Source organism: Triticum aestivum, chromosome 2B (assembly GCF_018294505.1).
Source record: "Triticum aestivum cultivar Chinese Spring chromosome 2B, IWGSC CS RefSeq v2.1, whole genome shotgun sequence".
Classification (NCBI taxonomy): domain Eukaryota; kingdom Viridiplantae; phylum Streptophyta; class Magnoliopsida; order Poales; family Poaceae; genus Triticum; species Triticum aestivum.
In genome coordinates, this window is record NC_057798.1 from 134,612,840 (window position 1) to 134,622,496 (window position 9,657).

General features: G+C 45.6%; 1 long non-coding RNA gene across 1 annotated transcript; it reads right to left on the reverse strand.

Annotated features, from left to right (window-relative positions):
* Positions 1-6,643: 6,643 nt before the first annotated feature.
* On the reverse strand, positions 6,644-9,220 carry LOC123043891 (uncharacterized). Its single transcript, XR_006419682.1, has 2 exons — positions 7,833-9,220; positions 6,644-7,229 (listed from the first exon to the last, which is right to left on the reverse strand). It is a non-coding gene; the product is annotated as an uncharacterized lncRNA (long non-coding RNA).
* Between the last annotated feature and the right edge of the window lie 437 nt (positions 9,221-9,657).

Below are 9,657 nucleotides of genomic sequence, written 5' to 3' on the forward strand. Positions count from 1 at the left end.
GGTTCGTGCCACGAACCGGTACTAAAGGGGTGGTGGCAGGCTGGCATCAGGCCGGGGCCCCACGAGCCCCTTTAGTCCCGGTTTGTGGCACAAACCGGTACTAAAGGGCCAACCTTTAGTACCAGTTCGTGCCACGAACCAGCACTAAAGGGGTCTAACCTATAGTCCCGGTTGGAGACACAAACCGGGACTATAGGGCAATTTTCAAACTTGAAAAAATCATAACTAAATCATCCTAATTCAGAAAAATACATATAATATATCAAAATTTGCAGAATAAAATGGATTGATCCGCTGAAACAACAAGTTTTCCGTTTTGACAATTTTTTAAAATCACAAAATTCCAAAGGGAAAATAGAGTTTTTGGGCGTTTTAGACGTTTTTAGCGTTTAGTGCTAGGGTTTAGATTTCAGAGTTTAGGGTTAGGTTTTATGGTTTAAACCCTTAGTTTTACTGTTTAGCATAGAGTTTCCGACGTTTTAAGTCTCGGGTTTAGGGTTTAGGACAATTTTTGAAATGACAAAATTGTAAAAGGAAAAAAAGATATGCTCTAATTTATGTTTTTTTGAATTTTGGTTAAATCTTGTCAAACCGGACAAACAACTGATTCAAGAAATATAGAGTGTTACTAAATAATTATGCAATAATATTAGTGTTACTAAATAAGGATCTCAGTTTTTTTGAATTTTGGTCAAATCTGGTCAAACTGTGGTCAAACTATGGTCAAACTACTTATTCAAGAAATATTAGTGTTACTACATAATTATTGTTTTTTAGAATAATAGTTTCAAACTCAAACAGTAAAACGTGTGACTTCATGCTCAAGCTAAACTCCTGAGGGTTAATAGGATTCACATCTTACTATTCTCAGGAAAACAGCAAGTGCAGACTTGGAAACGAGGGAGAATAGAACCCGGAAGTTAAGCGTGCTCAGGCTGGAGTAGTGAGGGGATGGGTGACCGGCCAGGAAGTTAGGTGATTTGGAATGAGTGATCCACACTTGAGCAGTTAAGAGAGGTGATTAGAGACTAAATCATCAAATAATTTAGAAAAATTAAAAATCAAAAAAATCAAAAAATTTCAAAAAAAAATCAAAACAAAAAACCTATAGTACAGGTTGGTAACACCAACCGGTACTAAAGGTCCCCCATACCAGGGCGCGAGCTCACGCCACGTGGTGGGCCTTTAGTGCCGGTTCGTGCCAAACCGGTACTAAAGGGGGGGTCTTTAGTCTCCACTCTTTAGTGCCGGTTGCAAAACCGGCACTAAAGGCCCTTACGAACCGGTTTTAAAGCTCCGTTTTGTACTAGTGTTCAGCCCCCAAGTCTACTGAATATGATAGAACTGAATATGGTGTAGACTTTTAGATAGCCTTATATATATCAAAGTCAAAACCAGTAGCCCCCAAGGGCCGGCTTAAATTATCAAGTTAAGCTGGGGCTTCATATAGTAATGATCAACTTTGCACATGTAGCCCCCAAGGGCCGGTTTAATCATCCTGAATAAGCCGAGACTTTATCACCGTTACTATGAATAAAATCTCCCTTATAACCCTCATAGGCCGGGTTATCTTTGAAAAAAGATGAACCGGATTTGTCTGTCACTCCTTCATAAAAGAAACTTTCTGCACCCGTTAGCCCCCAAGTGCCAAGTGCTATTGCTTGAAAAGGGCTTGGGACTTTTTCTGAATATGTACTGTGACATAACTGTTGATAATTATTTAACCTTTTACTTACAGGAAGCCTCAGCTCAATATCAATCTCAATTGGCGGATTTGAAAAACCGTCTTGAACTGCAAGAAGCTGAGACACAGAAAGCTGACTCCAAGTTCAAATTCAGCTTGGATGAAGCAGAAAAGCTTAAAACAGGTTTAACACCGAGAAAGCCGCCTGGGCGGAGACTGCCCTGGTACAGAGACCTGAAAATGTTGAAGCTTCTCTACAAGAGGTCACCGCAGAACTTTCTGGCTTAAAGCGTCATCACAGATGACCTCCGCCCTTTTTGGTAAGTAAGACTTACATATTGTAATGAATTTCCACACTCCACTTTGTAAGCCACATGGTGATTTAACCACATTATGTAATGCAGTTCCCAGGAGCAGTAATCTTGGTCAAGAGGTGCTGATAAAACTCAAGGCGGTTTACACGCTAGTAGAGCAATTATATACCGGTGCCCAGCGCACAATAGCCACCATCTCCCCAACCAATCAAGCACCATCCCTTCTCAGTGATGTCCTAAGCAAACTTTCTGTCCTGCCCACCAGAATTGAAGAAATCAAGCGGTCAGCCGCCAGAGCCGGTGCCATTACGGCTTTAAGCCGCGCGAAGGCATGGCAGGCAGAATTAGACCCGGACGAGCTAGCTACTGGCTGCCCCAGCTTCAAAGAGGACGTGTCTCCCTTTGATAAAAAGGATTATGCTGCTTGTGTGAAAGAGATACGTCCGTTGGTGAGCCTTATTGCTGAAGAAACAGATCTTTCAAGGTATCAGGCGGCTTATACAGCTGACAATCAGAAAATGCCAACGCCAATGTACAAAATTGTGGATCTCATCCCTCCAATCCGTAAGCATACTTTCGCCCCTGAAATCGATCCGTCTGAGCTTATCGATGATGAAGCTGAATTTCAAGCCTTGATTGGCACCAATTGGTCATCGCCTGACTTCCAGACAACGGAGGAAGAAGAAGAACCGGCGCGGGATGACCAAGAAGCCTCAAGCTACCAAGACCAGGAAAATTGATCCACTGGACAACTCATAATCTGCGTCATCAAACATTGCCTGAAAAATACTTAATCATTTGGGCTCACGGATCCATGTAATAGACTAGTAAAACAATGATCTGTCGTGCCATCGTGCACATTTTATCCTCTGGAAAACTGATGGTACTTATTCTTTTGCCTTGAAAGAGTATGGAAAGTAGATCATATTATCTCATAACGCATCTGCACATTGAAGAAAAAACGCCCTGGCAGTTTTCGCCAGGGCGGGTCATAATATCCAACATCATATCTCCTGGCGACTTAAAGTCTAGAACCAGGGCGGTTTGAAAAAACCAAATACTTATTCAAATATGATATCATACCTGTAGACCAATAGCATATTAGTGTTGTAAATATGTAAGTTTGCAAGCCGGAAGCTTGACATAAATCCAGAAGAGTGCCGCTCGATTCTATTTTTGATTTTTTTTCGTTTTATCCCATAAGTCAGCTCTCACGTGACATAAATCCGTTGTTTTAACCTTAACCAGTTCAGGGTCTTATTGAAAAGAGTAACTGGCAAGAGTACAAACGGGCCACATAGCGAAGAGACTGCGACAACATGTGAGTTTGTCCTAGCTCTCTGTAAGCCAGCTCTCACATGACAAAGGTCGCCGTTTTAACGTTGACGAGTTCAGGGTCTTATTAAAAGAGTAACTGTCAAGAGTACGGTGGGTCACCTAGCGGAGTAGTATCAAGCAAACAGGCAGGTTTAACTCAATGTTCGGCTTGGAAACCAGATCACATGGGTGTGAACAGCTATGCTCGGGGAGCAGGAAGCCCCCATGTGACCAATAAGGTGGCCGGAGGCCGGATCAAGATGGGTGAGCGAGCTATGTTCATTGAACAGGAAGCCCACAAATGTCCAATAAGGTGGTCGGAGGCCGGATCGAGATGGGTGAGCGAGCTATGTTCATTGAACAGGAAGCCCCCAAATGTCCAGTAAGGTGGCCGGAGGCCGGATCAAGATGGGTGAGCGAGCTATGTTCATTGAACAGGAAACCCCCAAATGTCCAATAAGGTGGCCGGAGACTGGATCAAGATGGGTGAGCGAGCTATGTTCATTGAACAGGAAGCCCCCAAATGTCCAATAAGGTGGCCGGAGGCCGGATCAAGATGGGTGAGCGAGCTATGTTCAAGCCCCCAAATGTCCAATAAGGTGGCCGAAGGCTAGATCAAGATGGGTGAGCGAGCTATGTTCATTAAGCAGGAAGCCCCCAAATGTCCAATAAGTCGACTTGAGAACCGGATCTCATGGGTGTGAACATCTATGCTCAATGAATAGAAAGCCCCCATGAGACTAATGAATCAGGGAACAAAGACTCAATTTTGCTGGAAACTGAAACGACAGAGGCCCCGAATTCTCAGGGGTGCCGGCTTTATTAAACTGAATCATAATATATACATTGGTCTAAATATGTACATCACAAGAACCGGTGGCTCAAGTGTAATAAGGCTGAAGATGAGCAATATTCCACGGCCGACGGGTCTCCTCCTCTGATGTGCGTGAGTCCTTGTGGTCTCGAACATCAATAAGGTAGTATGACCTGTTGTTCAGGTTTTTACTGACCACAAAGGGGCCTTCCCAAGGTGGGGATAACTTGTGCATGTCAGTTTGATTCTAGATGAGTCGGAGCACCAAATCTCCTTGAAAGGTCCTGGTTTTAACCCGGCGGCTATGATAACGACGCAGATCTTGCTGGTAAATCGCCGAATGAGCCGCCGCAAGGTCACACTCCTCATCCAACAGGTCAAGAGCATCCTGACGTGCTTTTTCATTATCAGCTTCAACATAAGTCGTCACACAGGGCGGGTCGTGACGGATGTCACTAGGGAGAACCGCCTCTGCTCCGTAAACCATGAAGAAAGGCGTGTAACCCGTAGATCTGTTGGGGGTAGTATTGATACTCCGTAGCACTGAAGGCAACTCCTCCACCCAACAACCCGGTGTCCTCTGCAAAGGGACCATAAGCCGGGGCTTTATGCCTCTCAAAATTTCTTGCTTGTCTCTTTTAGCTTGGCCATTGGGCTGAGGTGAGCCACTGATGACACATCAAGACCAATATGCTCTCATTGACAGAATTCTTTCATAGCACCTTTAGACAGATTAGTGCCATTATCAGTTATAACGCTGTGAGGGTAGCCAAAACGGAAAATCACCTATTTGATGAATTGAACCCCCGTCGCCGTGTCACACTTACTGATCGGCTCTGCCTCAACCCGGCGCGGCGTGGCGTTGACGGGAGGGCTGGCTCCGCGATGAGGAGGGATCCGCCGCTGCCGCCGCTCGGGAGCACGGGTCTGCGCCAAGGTCCATGCCTCCTCATCGAGTGGCAGCAGTCCCTGACGGCGCGGTCATCGGCCACGGCGAGCGGGGCGAGCGAGGCGGCGGGGCGGGGTGGGGTCATCGGCCATGGCAAGCGGGACGGGCAAGGCGGCGGGGCGGGGTCACCGGCCACGACGAGCGGGACGGGTGGGGCGGGCGAGGCGCGGGACGGACGGGGCGGGGTCATCAGCCACGGCAAGCGGGACGGGTGGGGCGGGCGAGGCGCGGAACGGGCGGGGTGGGGCGGGCGAGGCGGCGGAAGGGGAGAGAAGGACGCGATCGAGGAGGCGCCTAGGGTTCCACGGGAGCCTCGGCCATTTTATAGCCGGCAGCGAAATGACCCAAATGCCCTTGGCGGGGCATCGATTTTACAGGCGGTGGCATGAGATGTTTCACCGCGGGAGTAACTACGGGAGCTTGGGTTTGATCCGACGGCCGAGGTCCTCCAGCGCCTCGATCCAACAGCCAGATCTCATCAAGCCAACGAGATGGACGGTCAGATGTTCCAAATCACTGAGAGCGCCCTGTGAGACTGCGGTTTCTTGTTTCTGGACACTACTACTGTACTGTGTGCTTGTGTTGTTTGTTTGAGGGGTACGGCTACTGCTTGTGCTGCTGCTAGATGTGTGTGATGTTGGTTGTATGTGTTCAATGTTGTTGGGTGCTGCTGGTTCTACTACTACCTGTGCTGGTTGATTTCATATATCATGTGATGCTCCATACAGGCGATACATTGCATTTACCATAGTATTTGATTACATATGATAACATAAAATATGTTTTTTCCTTAGCGGTTTGGCACACTTAGTGCATAGAAACAGAGTACAAGGAAATTGATTTAGATAGATGAGTTAAAACACTGATTTTTTTTTGGAAAGCTTTATCATGACATCGATCTTGGTTTCGCCTTACTGCCACTCAGAGGTTGGATGAAGCATCGAGTATTTCAGGCTTGGGGTGGCCACATGTTGCAGGATAGCAGGAAGAGTTGGATGTGTTCTGCGGAGACCAGGTGATCGATGTCATTGCCGACAGGTACCTGAAGTACACACATCTAAATTTGGTCGTTTATTTATCCTCATAGCTGGTTCCCTTGATACTTTTTCTTAGAAACATGATCAAAGATACAAAAAGTTTTACTTCTGAAGCAGAAGTGGCAGTATAGTGTGCATGCCCTATCGACCTGCTCATGCCAATGGCAGAAGTATCTGATTCATCCGACCTAATTCAAGTTAACTTGAGTGCAGCAGTAGATAAACATTCACTTACAAATCCTACTCCAAATGAACAGTAATAGTAGCACACGGGCAGTGTAAAATGTGTTTTTTGTTAGTTCGGTGAAAATTAGAGATCAACCTGATGGTACTTCATTTTTATTCTAATCTGCCAAATGCTATTAAGGAAATGAAGTTTCTTCCTCGATCAAGTTATCAGTCCTTGGTTCGCTCTCGCCCTTTGCGCCATCGGCGCAACGGATCATCTAGTACAAGATAACAGCTGAAAATATGTTAGCAGATGGCACAAATATGAACGGTGAGAATTGAAGACAAGGTACGATCCAATATTCAAAATCCATGTATTCATTTGTCTTCAGCTAGTCATAAATCATGGAAACATCCTTTCCATGCCAAAAAGATAACCTCAACTGCAATTTTTCAGGCCCTATATCAAGAAATTTACCACTCCAACAAGAGCCTGAACTATAGACAAGGCTACTACCAAAGTTCTACGGTAAGACTAAACCTCAAACTTTATTCTGATCGAGTTTTAGCTTTGAACTTTGAAGAAAAGAAGGAAAGGTGTCCCTGTTCTGAGATAAGACTGAAACATCAGCCCTTGATGTTGCCTAGCCAAAAAAGCATGGGGAATTGCGTAGCCGTGAGGAATAGAAGAAAGTAGTGGTTCCTACTAGGATGTCTCTCATAAGTCCTCGATGCACCCTGTAGAAGATACAGAACCACGGCAGCACAAAATAGTATGAGTAGCTCCAGAAGATGAGGACAAGCATCGCAAGTGAGGTACCGGCAAACCCATCCCAGCATATGCCACAATGTCAAGGAACGGCGATTCACCACTTCCCAGTGAGTAAAGTAGAGCTTTAATGAGGATGACTCGTATAAACTAACCGAGTAACCCTTTTGGGTAAACCTGCATTCAGGAACAATGTTAATTCTCAGACAAGCACCGTTGAAGCATTAAGGATATCCTGAACATTAAGGAGACTGTTTTCCTCTAGAGAAATAAAAAATTGCATCATAAAAGTTAATCTCTAACCTTCAACTTTTCTCTAGTATCTGCATTTTATTTATTATCTTAAACAAACAAACAGAATCACTTGCCTTACAGCACTCACTATAATTGAGTGACACATACGTACAACCAAGTGATCCATATATTACACTGCTCATAGAGTCATACTGCACATTTCTTCTAGAGTCCTACAAGTACGACAATCAAAATTTGTCCTGGCTGTGCACTTATAAGCTGCATTAAACCGAGACTGAACAAAATTTTGTAGTTGAAATGGCACTACATTATTCATTTGACTCAAAAGAAAATCACAATGAGGACGTGTGAACCCAGAACTTTGCTCATCAACCAATTGAGCAGACTCTATATGGCTTTTATACTGGAGTTTAAGAAAGTCACAATGAGGATATGTGCATCCAGAACTTTGCTCATCAACCAATTGAGCAGACTCTATATGGCTTTTAGTGGAAATCCAACCTTTTTTATTCAGAAAATACATACCCAAAGAAGAGAAGAATTCAACAGTTGTGAAGTATGAAAGCAATCATCCATTCATCCATAAATGTTTTCTTGGGACGGCCCACCATCACGGCTGCATTTGCCAATACATGTCAGAGGTGCATAGTAATTGGTAGTCGATCAAAGCAATTCCAGAGTAGAGCTCAAACTTACAGTAAGCAGAGGTTAATCATTATAGACTGAGTTCAAAAGTTGTATTGTTCTCATAAAAAGTAACACTATAACAGGAAGGCCCGTGAGGAAGAACATTAACAAAACTGTTAAAAATGATTCTGAACCTAAATAGTACAGTACATGAACATATACACAAAAATGCAATTCACCTCGTTGCAATGGTTACAGCAGAAATCAAGATCAGTAGTGTTGCTTCTTGAACTCCAGTTCCTATGGATCAAGCAAGTAAATGAACGCCACTCACTAAATCATATGTGCATGTGTTCGTTCTCACTGAAAAGAAAAAAAGAAAAAGGGAAATAGTAATCATGGAGAAGATATATGCTGCTTGTTAGGGGCCGGTCCTGTGGAAGCAAGGCTAGGGGTGGTTGTATCGGCCCTCGTACATTCGGCGAATCCGGGAAGATGAGGGAGGATCGACGTCTGCAGCCGCCATACGCCCCCATGCCGTCCATCAGGCAACTTGAAAGCGGCGGCTTCGCACGGATATGCTTGAAGGGAGAGCCAGGGCCAGATAGAAGTATGTCCCATGATCCATCGGAGGTGAACTAACCAGGGACGACGCCAAGATGTAGCCGGCGGCAACGCACCTCCGTCACCTCCCAGCTCGCCCTCAATTTGCGTTCTAAACATCGGCGGCGGCTCACAGTACACACGAAATCGAGGGATCGAAGGCTGATCCGGAAGACGTAGGAAGGTGGGGAAGACGTAGCACGGCCATGGCCGTCTTCGAGAGGAGGGGAGGGGTTGAGATGGAATCCGGGATGATAGGATTCGACAAATCCGAGATGGAATCCAGATGAAGGAATTGGAGGAGACGGACCTTGGTAGGCCATGCGAGGAGAGGACAGCGTCAATGGCGTTGTGGATTAGGTCTCTCCAAACTGCGCCCCTTTTGCGCCGAGGACGACGGCCTGTGCTGAGCACGTGGCCTGTGAGGCGGAGGAGTTGGAGGCGGGATGAGATTGGGGCCGATGCCACAGGAAAGAAAAGAAGGAAACGGTGGCCTCGACGACGGAGGAATGGAGAAGACTTGCGTGCTCCCTTCTCTCGTCCGTGTTCTCGCATACATGACTTGATTTGATTGGAAGAAAATAAAACCCGATTAGAAAAAAAAAGGAAAAGACAGTCGTAGAATAGAGTAAAAGCACGGATGGGAACATGAAAATGGAGCAGGCAAGCCGGATCCGCTCCACCGTAGACGAAAATACAAAACTCCGCACTCTGCGTTCGCATCCCCTACAATCACGCAACGACGCCCTCTACTCCCATGGAGAGGGGCACGTCGGGAGGCATAGGGCCAATTCCTCTGAGATCCGGCTTGCCTGCTCCATTTCCATGCTCTCATCCATGCTTCCACTTCATCCTACGGCTGTCCTTTTCCCTTTTTCTTTTCTAATCGGGTCTTATTTTCTTCCAATCAAATCAAGCCATGTATGCAGAAACACGGATGGGAGCATGGGAAGAATGACAAGTCTTGTCCCGGTGGAGCACGGTCAGTCAACTCATCAACTTATAACTTATAAATTACCTAAGTTTAGAGCATCTCGAACGTGCGCCAAGAAGAGCACCGTGTGCTGAATTTTTTTTTTCACCGAACAGCTCCAAATTAATGTTGGTCCCGATGGATTAA